This window comes from Rattus norvegicus, chromosome 10, assembly GCF_021556685.1.
Source record: "Rattus norvegicus strain SHRSP/BbbUtx chromosome 10, alternate assembly SHRSP_T2T, whole genome shotgun sequence".
Lineage (NCBI taxonomy): Eukaryota > Metazoa > Chordata > Mammalia > Rodentia > Muridae > Rattus > Rattus norvegicus.
The window spans coordinates 113,425,276-113,447,934 of record NC_141543.1 but is presented as its reverse complement, the minus strand read 5'-3'; the positions used below and the strand labels follow the sequence as shown (position 1 = coordinate 113,447,934).

Sequence of the window (22,659 nt, the reverse complement as noted above, 5' to 3'; positions counted from 1 at the left end):
TTCTCTGGATACTCAGGAGTGACCATCAAACGTTTTTCTTTGTATATCTGACTATTTTCATTCAACATCCGTATTGCTAATGTTTCAGTAGTCTTTTCTGTTTCTAGCTCGCATTATGTTATAGAATTATGCCACAATGTCTTATAAATTGTGTCTATGGAGAGCTGGAAGGTAATTTGTAAGCTGTTCCATATAGTTCACCTTATTGAACCTGACTCTGATGTATTTGCATTTTTGCCAGATATATATCTTGGAGTAGAATTTCTGAGCATATAGCATGCTTTCTTACCAGCAACTGAGCTTGTCAGTCTTCACAGTTTTACTTAATTGGGATGATGTATGATATATCCTCAAGGATATATGACAAATGGTGCTAAACACCTGTTCATACATCTACTGCCTATTTGGAGTCCCTATTTTATTTATAGGATTTTTAAAAACATATTCTAGATATGAACCTGAAAAGTTATACATTTGAAATGCTTGGGAACCTGAGAAATTCCCTGCAGGAGAATCTGACACACTGGGATTATCAGCAGGCAGTTAGAAACCGGATTAAGGGTTTAGAAGCTGGATGGCTCCTGACAAGGGTCAACATGTCATTGGACTTCCCAGGAGAACTCCTGGCAAGGATGCTATGTGATAAGGATCTCCACCAAAATTTACAAGCTTGGAAAACTGAAAATAAATCTATAAATGAAAATCTTCCCATTCAAAGTTCCCTTTTCTTCCCTATAGAGCTCTAAGCTCCGGGTACCCTGGCACAGTTTCCACTTATGCCGAGAGACTGCTGTCCTTCTTACTTCTAATTAAAGGGCAATTTGTCTGTTGGGGTTGGACTCTTTTTTCATTTATCTCCACTTGCTTCAGTCGGTCCTGTTCTCACAGAGATCCTTGACTATTACTTGCTCTTCAAATACCTTTTCCACAACAGGATCTGCCGACCTGTATGGCTTTGGGATTGACCTGACTGAGGCAACAGGAAATGAAGAAATGACAGATACGGATACAGCAAAGCTGGGATCAGTTAGATTCTGCACCCTGATGGACACTACCAGTCACAGCCTGGAAATTCATGCATATATTACATACCATAGGACCAAAGAAAAGGCAGGTTAGCTAATCTCAATGTGGTACCTGTGTTAGTTAGAGTTTCTTTTGCTGTTTTAATACCATGACTAAAAGTGACCCGAGGAGGAAAGAGAGTGTTTGGCTTGCACACATATCCTAAATCACAGTCCACTGAGAGAAACCCATGCAGGAATTCAAACTGGGTGGGAGCATGGAGGCAGGAGCTGATGCAGAGGCTGTGGGAGAGTGTTACTCACTAGTTTGCCCCTTGTGGCTTCCTCAGCCTACTTCCTTAAAGCGCTCAGGACCACCAGTGGTGGCACCACCTGCAATGGTCTCAGTTCTCCATGTCAATCACCATTAATTAAGAACATGTCTCACAGACTTGCCTATAGCCTGATATTATAGTGGCAATTTCTCAGTTGAGGTTACCTCCTCTCAGATGACTCAAGCTCGTGTGAAATTGATATAAAAGTAGCCGGCACAGGATATCTGTAAAGAAGCCAGACTCAGGCTGCAGAATGCTGCAGGAAGTGGAGGTTGATATTTTCAGGCAACATCAGCATAGAGGACGCTTCAGTTGCTACTTTCTGCACACACTAGAAGGAAAAAAGCAGTGGATTTGGGACTTAGTTTCAATAGACTTCTCCCATAACTGGACTTAGTTTCATAAAAATAATCACCGGAAATAAATATAATCACCAGAACATCCCAGAAGAAGGCCAGGCCTGAAGCTCTGAAGTCTTTCACACGGCCATCCTCAAGTCAATAATACACATTCCCTTGGGACTTCATCCACTCCCCACACCTCCTTATTTCTTATTTCTTAGATGTCATGATGAATCTCCACATTTGGTCCAGAGGAAATTTGCTGCAATGTTGGACACCAGACTATAAAAATAATAAGGAAGAACATAGCAGCCATTTAAAGGGATCGAAGCTTCGAAATGCCTTGCTTGTTTATTTAATTGGTTTTTTGCCACAGTTATGTTAGGATAAACATCTGATGATAAGCCTTTATCATTTCTAGGTTGTCCCAACATAACTAAGCCACATCCACAATATCACTGTATGTCCAAGCACTTAGGAGGTGGGTCTTTGTTGTGGATTTGGTCTAACTCATGTATTATGTCAATTAGTCCTGAAAACTGCCCAACAATCTGCACATAAGCCACTGAGGGTCCCTGCCCCCAGCTGGTTTTGATTGGTGAACAAAGTTGCTGGCAGCCAATAGCTGAGCAGGGAGACAGAGGTGGGACTTTAGGATGCCCAGGCAAGGGGACGGAGGGAGGAAGAAGGAGATAGGGCAGCCATGCTGGGAAAGGAGTAGCTACCATGCCTGAGACGTAAAGGACAGAAAGACAGACAACATGTACGAGCCAGGGAAGAGTGGCCCCAGCACCCCACTCACTGGGTTTCAGGCAGCAACGATGGAATATAGATTTTAGTGAGTAATAACTCAGGAATATTGGAGGGGAGGTGTCAGCCACATGGAGGTTTGTGAGTGGCCCATCCATCGAGGTGTTTAAGGCACATTAAAATATAAGGCCACGTGTCTTGTCTTCCATTCCGGCTGTGTGTCTTCCATTCGGGATCCAGAACATTGGGGCAGGCAGCAAGGAAATGCAGCCATTGCTAGGTTGATTAGAGAAGAAGTTAATTGGAAACTGCCACAGGTCTTAATTAATCCCCAATTATATTTGCTTTCATTACAAGGAGCTGCTGTCAAGCACATGCATTGGTAATCTGTATGACATTAAATCCTGTCTAAATCAAGAGGCTGCAAACCTTTTATCCTTACCAACTCTACTGAGGACAGTAGTAGATTAACCGGTAATTCTAAAAATATTGACAGTTATCAATTTTCATAGGTCCTTATGATAAAAGGTCATTCAACTAGTCTGAGATTTGGTCTACGCCAGAACATTGTATTATTGCATTCTGTGGAGCCATTGGTGAACCATTGAACAATGCTAATGCCATTAACATTGTGTGTGTGAGTGGCATCAAACAAGCAATGTCTCCAGGGAGCATAGCCAGGGACCCATTAAACCTTATAAGGATAGATGAGTGGCAAGGTTTTTGCTAACACCCCACTCTGGTCCAGTGAGTGGGGCTTGATAGTAACATTTGCTACAAATTTGATGTAAAAAAACAAAACCAACCTTATAAGGATCTACATTTTCCCATTGGATGTATATAGGGGGCCTCAAATTCTTCTTTTAGTACTACCTTTTCATCTTTAACATGGGTACGTTCAATATCAAAGTGGCTGTGCTGGATAGGTTTATGCCAACAACACAAGTCAAATTCATCTGAGAGAAGGGAACCTCAATTAAAAAAATGGAAAATATCATCCTGAGTGAGGTAACCCAATCACAGAAAAACACACATGGTATGCACTCATTGATAAGTGGCTATTAGCCCAAATGCTTGTATTACCCTAGATGCCTAGAACACATGAAACTCAAGACGGATGATCAAAATGTGAATGCTTCACTCCTTTAAAAGGGGAACAAGAATATCCTTGGCAGGGAATAGAGAGGCAAAGATTGAAACAGAGACAGAAGGAACACCCATTCAGAGCCTGCCCCACATGTGGCCCGTACATATACAGCCACCCAATTAGACAAGATGGATGAAGCAAAGAAGTGCAGGCCGACAGGAGCCGGATGTAGATCTCTCCTGAAAGGCACAGCCAGAATACAGCAAATACAGAGGCGAATGCCAGCAGCAAACCACTGAACTGAGAACAGGACCCCCGTTGAAGGAATCAGAGAAAGAACTGGAAGAGCTTGAAGGGGCTCGAGACCCCATATGAACAACAATGCCAAGCAACCAGAGCTTCCAGGGACTAAGCCACTACCCAAAGACTATACATGGATTGACCCTGGGCTCAAACCTCATAGGTAGCAATGAATAGCCTAGTAAGATCACCACTGGAAGGGGAAGCCCTGGGTCCTGCTAAGACTGAACCCCCAGTGAACGTGATTGTTGGGGGAAGGACGGTAATGGGGGGAGGATGGGGAGGGGAACAACCATAAAGAAGGGGAGGGGAGGGGTTGGGGGATGTTGGCCCGGAAACCGGGAAAGGGAATAACACTCGAAATGTAAATAAGAAATACTCAAGTTAATAATAAAAAAAAAAAAAAGAAAAGAAAATGACTCCATGATATCGGGCCATCGGCAAGACTTTTTTTTTTTTTTTTTTTTTTTTAATTAGTGATTGATGGAGGAGGGCTATTGTGAACGGTGCTGTCCTTGGGTTGGTGATTTAGATCCTGTAAGAAAGCTGGGCAAGCAATGAAAAGTGAGCCAGTAAGAGCACCCATCCATGGCTTCTGCATCAGCTTCTGCCTCTAAGTTTCTGTCTTGAGCTTCTGCCCTGACTTCCTTTGATGATGAACAGTGGTGGAAGCGTAAGCCAAATAAACCCTTTCCTCTCCAATTTGCTTTTTGGTCATGAAAGGATGTCTCATAGTAGCAATAGAAATCTAACTATGACACGTTGGTGCCAGAATTGTGAAATATTGACAGATCTGACAATGTCATTTTGGGAAGGATTGTGAAAGGATTTTTGAATGTTGGGCAAAATAAAAGTCACTGAGTGTTCAGTGGTTGATAATTTGTTCTGTGGGGGCTTGGAATATAAGAATGTAGAAGATAGAAGCCTGGGTTGCGAAGTTTCAGAAGGAAGTTTAAAGACTCTATCAGGGCCATTTGTTATTTTGAATTAAGATTCTGTGTTTCCGGCTAGCTGGAGCTGAAGAACCAGCTGTGGTTAGCAAGATACCAGAACTAAAGTGAAACCTAGCGTCGTTGAAGTAAAATCTTCGGGAAAATGTTTCCTATAGCACACAGATGTTGTATTCCAGAGGCAGCCGAAGTTGTACCTCATGCTGGCAGATGAAGTTGGTAGTTTAAGAGTCACCCAGGTGGTTGTTTTGATGGCATGAAGGGGCAACAGAGGGCAAATGAGGATTAGCACGAGGTAAGGTCATCGGTGAGGGTGCAGCCTCGGTGGCAGTTGAAGGCCCACTATTGCAGTTGAGGTCTGGCACCGAAGAGAGCCTATGAGAAGTTAATGGTGACAGTGCAGCCCAGTTGCAGCAGAAGACCCCAGCCTTTGGAGTTGCTAGTACCACAGGATGGCCACCAAGAACAGCAGCTATGGAGTAGAGAAGATGGAGCTTAGAAGACAAGCTGTGTGTGTTCAGAAGGTGAAGCCAGAGACGTGACCCAAGCCCCTTAGAGGAGGCCAGAAGATCATAAATAACTCCTAGACATTGGAAGTTGAGTTATTTACATTTTTAAAGCTTTGGATTTCATTTGATTTGATTGCGACTGTGCCCTAGTTCTTCCCCATTAAAGTAAGAAAGTATTTATTATTTTAATTTCATAGGGCCCTACAGTTGGAAGATTTTGGATTTTAAATGAGATTGGCTGGTTTAAAGAAATTAAACTTTTAATGTGTTTGAATTTGTAAAGACTGGGACTTTTAAAGCTATTTATATATTTTTTTTTTATTAACTTGAGTATTTCTTATAGCTATTTATATTTTTAATGTGAGATCTTGAGGATGATAAAAGGTGAGACTTTAATGGTGATTTTAATGGTTTTGTGTCACGCTGACAGAGTCAATTGTGCTGAATAGTTTTATGTCAACTTGACACAAGCTAAATCAGTAGAGAGTAGGGAACCTCAATTAAGAAAATGCCTCCAAAATGTCAGGCTGTAGGAAAACCTTTAAGGCATTTTCTTTTCTTTTTTTCTTTTTACGGTGGAAAAAAGTATATATTTAGAATTAACCATCTGGACTCACTTTAGACGATCCCAATCTTGTTGGCAACATCTAGAGCCTCATAATCAGGAGCCAAGCGAACATACGCCTTCTTCTCTCTGTCAGGCCGTATCAGAGTATTGACTTTGGCCACATCAATGTCATAGAGTTTCTTCACGGTCTGATCTGGTGCTTGTTGACCTTGACATCCACAAAGAACACACGCGTGCTGTTGTCCTCTATTTTCTTCATGGCCGACTCGGTGGTCAGTGGGAATTTGATGATAGCATAGTGGTCAAGCTTTTTCTCCTGGGTGCACTCTTTCGAGGATATTTTGGCTGCCTCCGGAGCCGCAGGGTCTTGGGCCGCCGGAAAGTGGGTGACGTTCGGATCTTCTTTTTTGTGGCTGTGGACACCTTTCAGCACTGCCTTCTTAGCTTTCAAGGCCTTCGCTTTGGCTTCTGCTTTGGGAGGGGCAGGAGCTTCCTTCTTCGCTTTCGGCGCCATCTTGGCCAGGCATTTTCTTAATTAGTGATTGGTGGGGAGGGCTTAGCCCACTGTGGACAGTGCCATCCCTGGAATGGTAGTCATGCAACTTGTCTGTCCCCTTTCTGCTTTCCCTCACCTGGAACTATTCAGACTTTGAAGTTCCAGACCTGAAGATACGGTTTTCTAGAAACGGAGTTCTTTGTCTAGGATCATTAGAGCACATTCAGGGTCCTTCATAAAGTGTTTTTTATCTTCCTAAAAGGAAAGTTTTTATCGCATTAATTTTCAGATTTTGAAAAGGTTACTGACATGTGGCTGAAGATATTATACTTTGGGTCATTTCCTCTGAGCAAGCACTTGGTGCCAGCAGAGTAAAGAGCAAGTCTGAGATCCAACTCACAACTATCAATGTAACTACAAGGTAATTTTTCCTTTTGCTTGGTTGTTTCTCCAGCTGTGTGCTTCGTTGGGAAAGGATTTGACCATTCTAGGCAGCTGTGTTTGGTGCTCTGAGAGGCAACCAGACATAAATAATTCATAGAGTGTGACTGCTGGCTGGGAGCTATCAAACATCCCCAAGACGTTTGTTAAGTGGAATCATAATGCCTGAGAAGCAGGAGACCCTGGGCAGTAACATCCTTGGCTACACCTGTTCTTCCCCTGGCCTGTGCACAGCAGGAAAAACAAGCTGTGGGGCACAGTGGAGCAAAAGCTCCCAGAGTATATGCTGCAAGATGGTGAAGGGCCTGGCTGTGCTGGGATCTCTAACCAAGACGTCTGTCACGCCTGGATTCTTAGGTCGTCTAGATCACAACAGAGAAAAGAATTCTGCAGCCTGAGCATGTCACAGGAAACAAGTGGGAGGAAGCCAGGATGGGGGCACTTAGGAGCTGGAGGAAAAGAGACAATTCTCCTAGTGAGGTATAGGATGGTGGGCATTGATGCTGTCTGATCATTGTCTCCCTTCAGCATGCATAGCTGGAAATAGAGATGCTACCAACACTAATACCTAAGAGGGGTACAACTTTAAGATTCTTCCTGAACTAAGTCTAAAGTTTGACGCCTGCTTCTCAAAGGCCTGATCAAAGTGGCCCATTTAGAAAAACCACCCCAAAATCCTCTGAGACAGGCTTTATTAACAGTTTTACCAAAACCGTCAATACCAAAAGAAAATGGGGTCTGTGAGGGGTCTGGTGGGGCTTCACAGGCCAAGATCTGGTTCCTGCATGAAGCAAAACAGGAATGTGCCTAGGTGAGGGCTCTGCCCAGATATATGACCTCAGGACAGGCTCCTCAATTGGAATATGGGCATCTGATGTCTGTGGGAAAACTCTGCTAGTTAAGTCTACTGTTAACTGGATAGCCTTCTGGGGCTTGATCTGTAATGGAAGTCTCCCTTCATTAGCAGAGCTTTTCCTTCTCTCACTTTGTCCAGGGAGTTCTAAGCCCCCATATTTGCCTCTACCTGAGGAATGTCATGTAGCCTTAACTAGATTATAGGACCAGTTCCTTTCTCCTGGCAAAGCTTGTTCAGCCAGCACTGGAGATTCCTGAAAAGCTTCCCCATGTTAATGAGGCATTCCAGGTACCATGAGCCCCCAGCCAATGAACCTTTGCCCATCCTGGATGTTCCTGCCTTCAGTCTCCCAAAACTTTATAAGCCTTCAATCACCCTAAGTAAAGTTGATCTGCCTACTAACAAGCCGGTCCAGTTGTGGTTGTTCACCATAGATATTCACAAGAGCTTCTAAAACCCCTGTTTGGCATCTCTGCTCCTACTGCCCTTGTGGATTGTGTTGGCCAGTGATCCACAAGGGTGGAGAGACCCACAGACATTGGGCCACTCCAACTTACTGATCCTCTGCTGTTTGCTCATGACCACTCTACTAACAAGTGGGAAGACAGAATGTTATCTTATTTTCTTGGGTGCCTTTGTTTTGTGAGGAGTTTGGGCTCAACAAAAAAAAAAAAAAACTGCAGGAAGCACTTTCTAGTGGGTGAGCAAAATGCTCAGGCTTAGAAGAGAAGTTCATTATTAAGGGGTGGCTAAAGACCAAGGTGTCAAGTGGTCAACAGGGGCTCCCATTAAAGGTCTTCTGGTGTGGTAGAGACTACGAGTTTCTTTAAAAATGAAATGAGGAAAGAGTATCATGACCCAGGCCTCTTTGTAAAGTAATCCTTTGGCTACTTGGTGGGTAGGGGATAGCGTAATGAGACACTAGAAGGCTTCACGGAGTCTAAGTCAGGTAAGATGCTCAGGGAATGGTACAGGACTGAGGGGCTGAGGAAGCGGGGACTTAGAATGTACAAATTTGTAAAATTTGGAGCCTTAGGAAAATAAAGGATGAATGTGGGGCTCATGAGAAGAGCCAAACTGAGCAAGGCTGGGGTGGTTTTTGTTTGTTTTGTGGGTTGGGAAGGACTCCACTTCGGACATAACACATATAGGGTTACATGAGACATCCAGGTAGAGAAAAATCAGAAGTAGGAAAGGAGTTAATGTTGTAGGGACAGACCTTACAAGAAGATGATAGTCTAGCATCACAGCATCTAGAGGTAGAAGAGCAGGAATTTGAGCACCAGAGACCACAAGGACTAGGGACTAGGTTGGTTCAGCTCCAAGCACCAGAGCTACAGTTCTTCTGTCTGCTCCTCCCAGCTGTATCTCTGTTCCCCATGACTGAGAGATAAATGATGGTTCTGGTTCAGGAAGTCAGACCCTGTCACAGCTCAGGCCTGAGTCTCCTGTGTCCCTCTGCTATCCTTCCTCCCTTTGCCAGACCTCCCTGCTAATGAGCCCCCCTCACATATTTCTCCTGTCCCAGTTCTTCATTCCTCCCTGCTACTTTTCCTCTCTTACCTGTTGGGTCTCCAACTTCATTCCCTGTCTGGTACATCAGGACAGGCAGGGAAAACTGGCCCAGATATGATGAGGCAGTTTCAATTTCTGCATTGCAGGATAAATTTACTGCCTGCACACCAGGGCTTCTCAGTGGAAAACTTCAATACCTGTTCCTTGAGCTTGGTATGAAATGAAGACAACCCTTCATCTGTTAAAAGTCACACATGGCCCAATCCATCCAGAGCTAGTTAGTTTTGGTGTCTGCATTCTTTATTTTAAGAAAAAAATTAAGTATTGTGATCATCTATAAAGTCATGCACATAGAACACAAGTGTGTCCCAAGTACAACCAAACCTGTCACAGACGTGCTGAGAGCTGTGGCCAGACATGACAGAGTAGGAAGAAGAGTCAGATGGTGCAGATGAGAGAGAGTCAGAACAATCACATGGCCAAGACAACAGAGCAGATGATAGTGGACAGGAAACTCACAAAAGAGATGGGAAGGGGGTAGAGGAGGAAGAGGAGGAGGAAGAGGTGGAGGAGGAGGAAGAGGAAGAGGAGGAGAGAGGGGAGGAGGAGTCACAATAGAAGTGACTATATAGCCACAGAAACCAGGATTTCTGGGTTTCTGAGTTTTCAGTAGTGAATCATGATCACTGATCTGATGAGGCTTCTGCTTTAATCTGTGAGCCTTCTGCTTCAACATGCACAATATTTCCCCCTTTCTGCACGTCCGTATCTGATCTGAACCACTAACTTAATTGCCTATAAAAGAGTCACTGGCAGAAGACAAACACTCCCTACCTGTCTATGCTGCCCAAGCTTCTAAGTGCCCTCTTCTGGGCCTTCGAATTCAGGCTAAGCCTGAATCCCACTCAGATGCCTACGAAGTTCTTACCTTACCAACATGCAACTGAATTACCTTACTAACCCAGTTGTTTTTTGTAGTTTTCTATCCTTTCCTTCAACTTTCCTGATCAGCTGTGAATCCATCCTTAACTATATTGTGTTCAGCTTTCTCTTCCCATTGCAAGCATTCTGAATAGTCTTTGTGGCCATTTTGAAGGAGTATCTATTAAAAAAAAGCTCTAACCAGTCTGACAATTCTCTATCAAATCTTAAGAGAAAGAGTAACAGCAGTGCCTGCTGTATGAATTCAGAAGCTTCTTTCCTCCTGTTAATGTATGCAGCCATCCATGTCAGTGCTTGTTTTCTGAGGTTCCTTTAGCTCTGTGTGAAGTGGACATTCCTGGTTTCTTTAGAGACTGCTATGCCAAATGATGTTTTACTGGGACAGACAGGTGAAAGGGTGTTTTTCTGAAGCAGATACAGGTGAAAGAATGTTTTGCTGAAGCAGATACAGGTGAGAGGATATTTTGCTGAAGCAGATACAGGTGAGAGGACATTTTGCTGAAGCAGATACAGGTGAGAGGATATTTTGCTGAAGCAGATACAGGTGAGAGGATATTTTGCTGAAGTAGACAGGCAAGAGGACACATGATGTTTAGAAAGAATATAAATATGAGTCCACAGACAGTGGGGAGGGGCTCTGGCATTGGTTCACCTTGCTCCACCTCACTAGTCTTCGCTGACAACACTCTTGTATTGTTCTGCGTTATATCACATTGCCGATCTTTGCTTGCCGTGACTTCACAGAGAGCAACTCGTCAAAGTGACATCTCGTGATATTCCAGCAGCTTCTTGCCAGTTCCTCAGACTGAGGCCAATTGGTGGAGCCTCACAGTTTCTTCTGGATTGAGCCAATTTGTGAGAGTGGACTGGACTGCCGCTGCCGATTCATGTTGGTGTTTTGCTAGAGGACTGGACTGCTGACACCCTCAAAGATCTGTGTCTAAACAGGTCCACAACCCTGTTCCCTATTAACCTTTCTTTTCCACTACCTCTGGTGGGTGGTGGGCTAGAAGGGAGGCTCAAGCTTTTAAGAATCCTTAAGCCTACATCTGTGACTCTGACGGACAGTCTCAACCTGAAGGACAATCCATGAACCTGAAAAGGAAGGGCTGACCCTCGGAGTCCCTGCCTGGGGTTTGTTCCAGGGCCTTGGCAGTGGTGTGCATAAAATGACAACAGCCAAAGCCTTCAAATGCTTCTCTTAAACCTCAGTAAACATGGAAATATCATGTCTCCACACGAGTGTTGTGTCCAGGAAGGAGGATTAAAGTTGAGAGCCAGATATTTCATGTCTGAAGCAGAAATAAGAATCTCTAGAAACTAAGTTGTGCCAAGGCAGAAGAGTGCTTCTCCTGAATCTGTTCAAGAGGCACCTTGGGCTCTTGCTCTCAACACCCCCTGCTTGTGGCTTCAGCTTCCACTAAGGAATTATCAGGAAGAGAAAGGACATCTGATATGTTGGCCTTCAGTTAACCCCGTCTCACAGTGGCAAAAGAGTACAAACCACTCTACCTGAAAATTTGTACTAAGTTATGTGTGTCTATTTTTTTAAAGATTTATTTATTTATTATATATAAATACACTGTAGCTGTCTTCAGACACACCAGGAGAGGGCAGTGTGTGTCTATTTTTAAGGATTTAGATACATAGCATACATGTAAAGCGTTTAAGTCTAAAGAAATTTTTAAAAATATAGTCCAGTGATAAAAAGGTATTTTAACATTTCTGGTTAATGGTGATGAAACTAAAATTTGTATTTACAAAGCAAGAAAAGTATCAGTTGCCAACATAGCTGACAATGTCAAAGTCCCTCCTTGAATCTACAGGAAGCCCACAGTCTACATGCAACCTGGGAGGATACAAACAGAAACATGCAGTAAGTGACAACAGTGACAGTTTTGAATTATGAACACGAAATTTCTGTGATGTGAATTAAACATTGATGGACAGTCCTGAGTTCCATACAAATGTAGGGATAACACAATAGTCTATAATTTGTCTATAGAAACAAAGATTTTTTTTAAATTAGCATTCTTCTAGCAGGCTTTTAGGAAACATTTGTGGAATAAGTAACATGTTAAAATATCACTAAGTATGTGGCTCAGTGGTAGAATATTTTCCCAATATATAGAAGACCCTAAGTTCAATCTCAAGTGCTATAGGGAAAAAATATGTATCCCACCAGCCTCAGAACTGAGCCACAGAACTGCTTTAGTGGGACAGTGCAAGCTGTGCTAATAAATAATAAATAATAATGTGGACTCATGGGGTATCCTCCCAAGAACAAAGCAAAATAGTGGGCAGTGTTTGAGAAAGGACACAATCCCTACCTTATCCCAATTGCTTTCTGCAATGCGCACATATATGTGAGCATGCACAAATCCATCCATCTGTACGTTTGTCCATCCAGTCTCAATGTTTGACTTAAAGCAGAGACCTTAAAATAGCAAGGTAAAGAAAAAGATGGACGTAACTGTAAAAACGCAGCCACTGAAGCACACCGGTGTGCTGCTGTCCACTGAGCCTGGAAGTACTAGCTACCCCCTCACTGTGAGGCAGTGTTCTGGTCTCTTCATTGTGATTAACCTGGACAAAGATAATCACAACACTGAAAAAAAGCAAGACACAATGCATATGGGTGAGCGGAGGATTCCCAGAGACCTGCTGCTGTGTGGCCCACCCACAGTGGGAGCCACCACAGTGTGCAAGCATGTGGTACACAGGTGGAAAGGAGAGAGAAGTGAACATCATGAAGAGATGCAGAACTGGAGACTCGAGGGTGAAGAGGAATGGCCTGTTGAGAGTAGCCCACCCTACTACCTGAGGCCATGGTGGAGTCCGAGCCTGTCCTGCCTATGAGGGCCATGTCTGGGTCTGTGGCCATGCAGCAGCAGGGGTCTGTGTGGCTCACGTTACTACGTAAGACCGTGTGGACATTTCTGGTTGGGCTGCTGCTTGGGACCGTGTTGCTCTCCGAGGGCTGTGCAAAGCTGGCTCCACCCCTCATCAGCTGCAGCACTTAGAAGTATGGGCCCTGCACCTCACCCAGGCAGCACAATAGAGCTGGCCCTGGTGACTGGGTGCAGGTGAGCTGGCCCAAGGTTGTGAGCACGGAAGAACTGGCCCTGCCATTTGTCTGTCACAAGGCATCATGGGTGTGGGAACGATGACCTCATACCCTCTTCACCTCACCCCTCGATATCTGTGGCAGCCAAGAGAGCTGGTCCTAGGATCATGAGAGTGAGAGCACTGTCGCTGCTCCTCACCACAAGCAGCACTGAGGAGAGTGGGCCCTGGGCCTCACCCAGGCAGCATAAAAACAAAACAAAACACTGGCCCTGATGGCAAAGGGTTAGGGGAGGGTGCGAGAGAGGGAGAGCCCAACGACCCCTTGACAGCTGTAGCACTTTGGGGAGTGAGAAAGCGGATTTTGTATCTCGACTGGGTGAAGTGTTGGGTGAGATAGCTGGGGCAGTGCTGCAGTGTAAAAGTAACTCCTGTTCACCTGCTTTAATTGTTGCCTGTTTAATTACAGCCACTGTCTGCTAACACAGGCCTAGTGTTAGCATCTGGGAACTACCACACAAACCACTCAGACACTAGTCTCAGTCAAACAGAGATGGTTTATTGAACACTACAGTTAAAAAACCTCTTCTCAGTCAGCTTACCTTCAAGAGAGAACCCAGAAAGAAGAGCAGCTAGGGCACCCTCCCAGGACCCCGGCATCAGGGCTTTCATAAGTGGCTCTCCTTCCCTCAGTGAACTCCGCAAAGCCAGCAACACCTCCCTTGTTTCATACTTTATCAGCCTTGGGCTTTGAAATCTCGCAGCAAAGCCCTTCTTCTTGCATCCTCATCAACCACGAGCTTCGTTAAGCAGCGCTGCACTGTCACCCATGTGAAGGAGGCGGCTGCAGGCTCCCATACCTCCCTTCTTCATGTCTAGCTCTGCCATGAGGACTTGGCTAAGGCACAGGCCAGCCTTCCTTCAGTCAGGAAGTACCCTGTGGAGGGGCCAAGAGAACATTAAACTCAAGCCCCACATGTAAGAATGGCCCAGAGAAGAAGACAGCAGCCTGGTGAAGCAGAGCATGGCATTAACATGCCTAGAGAAAAAGAGATCTAGTTTTAAAGCTTGGGTTCAAAAATCAATGAAATCGTCAAATAAGAAACGGTGTCTCGCTTATTCCAGGGTCTTTGTTTGGTTTTATCATCTAGAGATCAGTCTGTTCTCTAAAATCTTACCGTCATTCCAGCAAATGAATGAATGACTAGGGCAGGCCACAGACTCCCAGGCAAGAGTAAGGTGATGCTCTCGGGGACCAGCCAACACTGGCAGGGACCAACTATGTCTAACTAGAGCCAATCTGCCAGTGAGACTTTTTAAATATGATTTTTAAATTTTTCATTGATGCTTTGCCTGCATGCATGTCTGTCTGTCTGAGGGTGTTGAGGTATAATTAAAAAGGGGCATGACTGGTTCACATGTGTCACCGCTCCATGCTGGGCCCCTGGTACTCTTGGACCTGGGCAAGTATCAGTTCTGGCACCATAGAGCCATATAGAACTAACATTAATTTATCTCAGCAGTGACTGGCTTTAGTGAGGCACCACGTCATGTTAGCCTAGGTATCTTCTGGCCCCAGTGCTCTCTTCGCTTCCATTGCTAGTCACCCTGGCCAGCCCTGACCAGCCTGAAACTCTGGTCCCAGCTACCTGGTAATAACAAGACTTAACAAACTGTAGCCCAACAACCAGATTTATATATTAAATACTCAATGTACAATACATTCATGCAATTAACTTACAACCAATTGATAAGGATATAAACCGCCCACCTAGATAAGATAAATTTGTCTACAGAAATCTAGCCCAGCTACCTTGACAATTCAGGACCACAGGGATCTGAGTCATCCTTTTCAGTCTCCATTTTGATTCTCCCTCCTTCTCCTTCTCTCCCTCCTTACAAAAACTTTGTCCCTGCCTTATTCTTTTACTATTCAATCATAGTTTTGATCTAACATGCCAGCTCTCACCTGCATAATGACATCAACCTACATGAGGGTGTCAGAACCCCTAAAACTGGAGTTACAGATATGAGTGAACTGCCATATGGGTGCTGGGAAATGAACCCAGGTCCTCTGGAAGAGCAGCCAGTGCTCCAACCTGCATCATGTGAGACTCTATAGGGGAATCTTAGCATATAGGCAAGTGCTGGGTTTTCTATTCCAAGAAGCCACTCCTTCAGGCCATGAGGACAGCTCTCCTGTGTTTGGAAAGACTCTGTTGGTTAAAGAAATGAATGGAAACAGCTTAACAGAGTGTCGAGCTGAATCTATGCTTCTGGAGACCTAGTACTGGTCTATCATTCTCTAGGGAGACGGTCCTACAACTTTTATGGGGAATTGTACAATGTTCCTGGCACCCAAGAAAGGTCAGATGCCACGTATGGAAGGCCAAGCAATGAGGTCAGGATGAAGCACTGAGATGGAAATGTGGCTAGGGAAAGAAGCAGTATACGTCTCCAGCAACGGTCACAGCTTACAATTAAGTCACAGCATTTCAGCATCCTCCTAGAGTATGTGCAGTGCCTCTGGTCCCACAAGGGTCCAACCTGCTCTCTCTGCCTCACATGTGAGCCTGATCACAGCCTCTGGTGCAACCCAAGGAAGACATTTTGCCTTCCATGGATCTACATTGCCAGGGAAATGGCAAAGGGAGAGCCTGGGGTAGTGAGCAGGTGGAGCAGCCTACACAGGTCACTAAAGATTAGCACTCCCACACTCATCTACTGCCTAGGGCCAAACCTTTCCTCTGCTGGAGACCATGTCCTGTCTTTGGCAGCCTTCCCTCCCACTCCAGACCATGTGGGAGGGAAGTAAGTAAGTGCAGTAAGTAAGTGAGTGCAGTAAGCTTGTGCCAACTGGTTTGGGAGCTCTTCAGAGATGAAGGCAGTTGAGACCCAGTGAAACTTGGGCCTGGGGAGATGACAGCCGGATAAACTTTAGTTTCAGGGGCTCTGACACCCTCAGGCAGACAAAGAACCAATACACACCAACAGCCAGCAGGTGGCACTGCAGAAGCGTGAGACACAGCGCTTAGGCTCTCATCAAATGAGTTTTCCTTTCCTGCACAGCTGGCTGCTGCTGAGGTTGTCCCTTAATCTTCCTCATAGATGGAAGTTTGGCCTTGGGCCAGGGTCAGAGAAAGGCTGTGGCCATGGGATAGTGTCAGAGAATGCTGGGGCTTCAGTCATCCTTCACCACCACTTCCATGGTATGTTTTCTCTTCCTTCATTCACATGAGGATACAGTGCTTTGCACTCAACAGCCTGGTCAGCCTCTAGTACTTGCTTCATAAAGGCAGAAGTGGAGGGTAGGAGTTGGCCCAGAGAACTCCAATTGCTGCTGAAAGCCACATCTGGGGTCAGTGTCCACAAGGCTTACGTCAGTGACCTTCCGTTTAGTTCTACCCCCAAGACCCATAGTCGTGGATCATCTCTGAGGTGTTGACCTTCTAGTCTGCTTAACAGACCAAGGGTGTGTGTGTAATATAGATGTGTATATAACTATAAACATGAGAATGTATAATGTGTGGGCTTTAGGTATGACACTGTATATTCTTCATGGAGAAAGTTATGTGTGTGAGTGATGTCCTTTGTGTATATGAGTATTTGCACATGGCGTGTCCTCTGTGTGTGAGCATGTTCATGTGATATACTATGCCAGTCACATTTGAGAATATGTGTCTTCTGTGTGAGCACATACATGTGATGTACTGTGTCATCTATACGTGAGAGTGTGTGTGATGTGGTATGTCTTCAATGTGTGAGCATGTGCACACGATATGATATAGTCTGTGTGTAAACACATGTGTCAGATTTCTTTGCATGTATTTCTTGCCATGTATGTGTCAGGTCTGATCTTCCTGTGTCTTCCACCACACCTGTATTCTTGGATATTTAGATAAACTTCCTCTCATCAATACCATGATGCTGTAAGCCACTTTATCTGCTTATGAGTAGCAACAGAGTCTGCTCGCTGAAGTGCTCAAAATCCTGATATGCCTGCAGAGCTTCCCTTACTCAAAGTTCCATCCAAGAGTATTGGAGAGTGATATATACAATAGGTCCTGGCTGGCACCTAGCCCTTCCCCCAACTTTTTTTTTAACATTTATTCATTATGTGTGTGAACATGTTTATGCATATGCACACTTCATAGTGTGCATGCTGAAGTCAGAGGACAACTGGTGGGAATCTGTCCTCCCTCTTTACCATGTGGTCCAGGGATCAAGTTCAAGTTGTCAGACGTGGCGTCACATACGTGTCTTTACCCTCTGAACCAGCTCCTAGCACTGCCTCCCCCACCTTTCTTGTTCATTCCTCAGATTCACCCCAGCCTGGAAGGAAGCTTTGGTGCTGTCAAGAGTTCCCATGAGGTATTAGGGGGAAAACAACACCGAAGTTGCTCCTGGAGCCAGTTACTTGCTGACAACTTGGATAAAGTATCCTCCCCATCTCAGATTCAATTGGAAACTATTCTGCCCGAAAGTTCCACTCCAAGCAAGACCCAGTCCTTTGGAAGCCTCTAATGAAGAAAAAGGAGCCACCACATTTGTCTTCTGCTTCCAGAGAGTCTTCACGAGGATGAAAGCGAAGGTGTAGAGCTGGTTTCTTAGTGTTTGTAGAGCAAGTGGTGGTATGTACTTCAGCGGCTTTCCAGGGGCTGTACGTGAAAATGGGCTGGACAAAAAGTTGGCTCAGCATAGGTCGAACAAGGCAGAGAAGAGTCCTAGGCCTGATTAGGAATGAGATGGTGCTTCCCTACCTTCACTCCTTGAAGCCCCTCTGCCCTATGACTTTACCCCCCAGGACTTCAATTCCATCCAGTCCCTCAGAGGTCGGCCATGCAGAGGTTGCAATGTAGTCCCTATGACCAAGACTCAAGTGCTATGGGTGATCCTGTGCTCCTATCTAAGGCTTTCTGCTTCTTGAGATCTTACAGGATACTTGGGCTGGCATTTGGAGGTAGGACATTAAGGCACCCAATAACCTCATTCAGGAGAAACTTGAGGGTTTTCTGAAGTGGAGGTGATTCATAGCAGTTAAACCATCTGGCTTCAGTGATCAACTCAGTTTCCAGTTTTCCTCCCTCCTCAAAGGTGGAGTTGAGACTAACCTTCTAAGGAAGACTTGGTCTTTTCTGACAGACCTATCCTAAGCTTTCAAGAGCCTAGGACCCAGCTGACCATCTAATTAGCATCCAAAAGACACTAGCCACCATAGAGTTCAAGAACTGTGATTGTTGTATGCCAAGAACCAGAAACAAAGATCAAGTACATGTATATCTTGTCTCTTAGCAAAGGGGTATGGAAAAGACCAGAGTCCAAGACTAGACTGTGGAGGCTAAGGGGAAGAGACAATGCTTAGGCAGGCTTGAAGGAGAGTGGCGAAAGGATCTAGGAGTGGCAGGGAGATCCACAGAGCAGAAGGAGGAAGAGCAGGGGGTAAGGGAGCGGGTAGGAGGGACCATGGTGGGTAGAACCACTAAGCAGGAAAAATGCAGAGGTGATTAGGGCAGTGACAGGTGGAACCACAAAACAAGCTGCAATGGAAAGAAGTGCCAGCCTCATCCTAATAAATCTCTTAATCTCACCTAAGGAATAGGGTCAATAATGCCCATCCCACAGCTTTGTTAGGAGACTGTGTAACAAAGTCTCTGGCACAAAGAATGGATTTGGGAATCATTACCAAGCCCAAGCTCCACTGAGCCCTCACTTCCAGCCCCAACCGTGCTGGTTTAGCCCTCACACTACCAAGTACAGCTGGGACCTGCCCTCAGGTCATGCTCTGAATTTACTTAGCCATGTCCTATGTATACCTTCTGGTGCCTAAAGCCAGGCTAGAGAGATTGGAAGACACTGAAGAAAACAGACTTCTGGTATTATCTAGTTGTGTGAACATGAGCAAAGATGGAGTCATGTATAGTCAAATGTATGGGGCATTCCTGTCTGAGCATGTCTGCATGTGCAGGTGTCTATACATGCATAGAGACTAGATGAGTACATGGATACATGTGTACATAGGGGCAAGCTCCTGGGGCTCCTAGACTGGGTGAGGAAGCGACTCTCTCATCTTCTGAGAATAGCAGCCAAGTAGAGGGCCTGGGACCTTGGTTCTTTTGACAATCAGAGCCTAAAGCTCAGGGCACATAAGTTTCTAGGAACCCACAAAAATATTGAGCCTGGATAGAAATAACTTCCATTGGCTCAAAATGTAAAGGAACATTGATTTAGGTCTCTATGATCACACCAAGATTTCACTTGGGGGATTCGCTATAAAGTATGCATTCCCAAAAGCCCCTCCTCGGTTTACTAAGTACTCATGTAGCCAAGAGAACCAGGAAAGAAGGGCCAGTCCAGGGTGAGCAATCTCCAGCCCCAGCCTACCTCAGCAGCAACTGGCAGTTCTACACGTCCTCTTACGGAAATCACTACAGCTTTTCTGGCACTTCATATCCAAGCCAGTTTTCTAGCAACTGACTGTCCTGGACTATCCTTTCCTGGCTCTTTGTTGACCCTTCTACCCCATCCTAGAAATGGAAACCTGAGATGAGAGAGCTCTAAGGGCCCTCAGTTCCAGTTAGATGAATGAACTGGATCTGCCCACAGAACCCAAACCCAGAAGTCACTAGAACCACAAGCTCATGTTCCTCCGAACATACAGTAACCTAGTAAGTGGTCTGAGCTTCTAAGGGTTACTAAGGTCTCAGCACCTGTTCTGCTAAGCTAGTACGAACCAAGCAAGCTTCTGACATAATAAAATGTGCCGACAGTCTTGGGTGACTGTATAGGACATTGTGAAACATCAGTGATCACACAGGCCTTGCTTCTTCACAAGTAAAACAAAAACCAGACCATGAATTACTTGCCCAAGCTGTACAGGCAACACCCACAACTTCCCAGGTAAGGGTGAACATGGGCTCAGAGGAAGCTTGAAGGCTGTAGAGTATCCATGTCCACCCCCACCACAGCTCTGGTTAGTCTGAATTCCGGAAGTAACCCCAGCCTTCAAAAGGTATGGAAGCCACAATGTTAGTTGCTTCCTTGGCCTGGGTATAAGGTAACTTTCAAATAGCCCAGAAAGAGCCCAAAATTCACGGAGTGTCCCCATCTTCCTGTGACTGATTCATGAGTTTCCCGTGACAGCCACAGCAACATCACATCCGTTCTGAGGACTATTTTTAACTGACTTATGTATTTCTTATATGAGGAAGGTATCAGCCCATTTCTGCAAGACTTTTGCAATGTGCTCATGTCAGCAGTACTGACACCATGAGCCAGTCAGGCCTTCAAAAGTCATGTAGAATTTATGAAGTTAGAAGTCTGAGTCAAGCTTGCAGACCACTCAGTTTGAAACAAACAAACAAACAAACAAACAAACAAACAAAAAAGGCTCGGTTGTCAGGTCCTTCTGACTAATAAACACATCCATTTTGAGAGAAAATACACTTTCTTTAAACCATTTCAGAGGTGCAGTGGAAGACAGAGTTTATGGCTGGATACTTGTCTCTGCCCACAAACAGTTGATGTCCTTGTATAGGTAGGCAGGGCTTCTGAACAAGAAAGGAACAAAGCTTTAACTTTCTGGACCCTAGATAGCTTCCTTGAGGCCAGAATATCTTGAGGGCAGAATCTTCCCTTCAAACAAATGTGCACTCAGGCCTGCATGCACATCTAGGTCTTGTGGAGACTATCTGTCAGTGCCCTGGGTGGCAGTGGCCTAAGGGTACCAGGAGCTGTCCCACTGGTCTGATCAGTGGTGCTTGTACTCTTAGCACCAACTCTAAGCCAGCTCCAGACAGACTCCCCTCTCTTCCCTTGTCTTCTAGAATGCTCTCAGCAGGAGGCTGCCTACCAGCCTTGGGACAATTAGCAGGAAGCTACAATAAGCAGGAGGAAGAAGACAAAAGAGACCCAGAGGCTCACAGATGCCTCTTAAGCCTTTGTAAAGTTGGGTTTGAGATTGCACAAGTTTAGGCAGCCCTGATAGGCCTGAATGAGAGCAAGAAAAAGAACTATAGAGCAGCAGCCCACCTAGATGAGAGTCTCTTGTCAGAAGGCTGTCTGTCAATGCCTGGTCAGCAAGGAGACCATTATGTGCCTCCAGAGCCCAGAGGACTAGAAGAGCTGAGAAGTAAACACAGCTTCCTCCTTAGAGTAACAAGGAGCGTCTTGTGGACTCTGCTTTGCAAATGAGAAAGCTGAGATTCTGGGCTATATATCTCCAAACCTGATCCTTGAGCCCTCAGCAAACAGTAGTTTCCATCTTGGAAGCCCCTAGGCTGGCCAAAGTCTGAGTCTCCTATAGTCCTTGGCAGCCCGGGACTTATCTCTGTCCTAGGACAGTAGGATGGGATGTGTGGGACAGGGACCAAACTAAGTTCTATGTTGTTCTTGTCAAGTTACCTAGAGGCTTTGAGAAACTGGTTTCTTCCCTTGCTTTCCTCTTTGCAGGAAGAAGAAAGATGAAAAAACCTAGTAAATGTTTGGAGGCAGGACCCAACCCTGTTGACATCCAAAGCTGAGACACCATCTGAAGTATTCACCAGAGGGTATTGTTTGGTTCAGTACAACCATGTACTTGGAGAAGAAGGAGCTAGAGGCTCAGCCACCAGCCAGCACCCAGCCTTAATGCAGGCTGGACTCCAGCCCAGGAAGCTGGCCCCAGTCTCTGCAGCCCTCTAGGCTATAATTTGTGTCCTCCAGGGCTCAAGATAGCTAAGGTTTAATGTGGAAAAATGGTTCCACTCTGTCTCACCCCATACCCTAAAATAAACTTAGATTAGGGACAAAAAGCATAATTATAAAAGTTTTGGGAGAAAACACTAAATGAAGTCTTCGCCCTCTCAGGAAAGCGAGCAAGAGGCAAGCTCCAAAGCCTATAGAAAACAACTAATTTGGCTTTATTAAAAAAAAAACTTCTATGTGGAAAAATATAGCACCATTAGAAAGGTAAATTGGCACTGTCAGCAGTGTAAACACAAAGTCTTGATACCCATTGTATTCAGCTCCCACAAATCAACAGAAAAAAAGCAGAGTCCCACAGAAACAGTGAAAAGTAAACATGCAAAGGGTGAGGATGAATAGGAAAAGATCTGACTTCTCTATTCATGGTAACAAAACCTGAAAAATCAAGGACAAAAGGCGGGGCTGGGTACAAACGGCCATGGAGAAGCAAACTGGAGCCTCATTGGGGCTCTGCAGATCACAGCCAGCTCTACAGAATGACACCTGTGCAGAGGTTGTGTGACGTCAAGACTGGAGAAGTGCTTTTCTTTCCAGGGAAACAGGGACCTTGGGGGATTTAGGTGAGGAGGGTGGTGGTAGTCATGATACTAGAGGACCTTGGTCTTGGACTTCAGGTCCTTGTCCGCCTGCCGTCGGAGACGTGGACAGAGAGTTTGGAGAGGCTACCTTCCCTCAGCTCCAAGGAGCCCTGTCAACTTACAGGAGACACAGGCTGATCAGCTCAAAATAGGGAGATGGCGGCTGGGCCTGGGATGTT

The 22,659-nt window shown here is 45.2% G+C and overlaps 1 pseudogene; it reads right to left on the bottom strand.

The window, feature by feature from the left end:
* Positions 1-5,894: 5,894 nt before the first annotated feature.
* Rpl23a-ps13 (ribosomal protein L23a, pseudogene 13) lies at positions 5,895-6,362 on the bottom strand (annotated as a pseudogene).
* Positions 6,363-22,659: the final 16,297 nt, after the last annotated feature.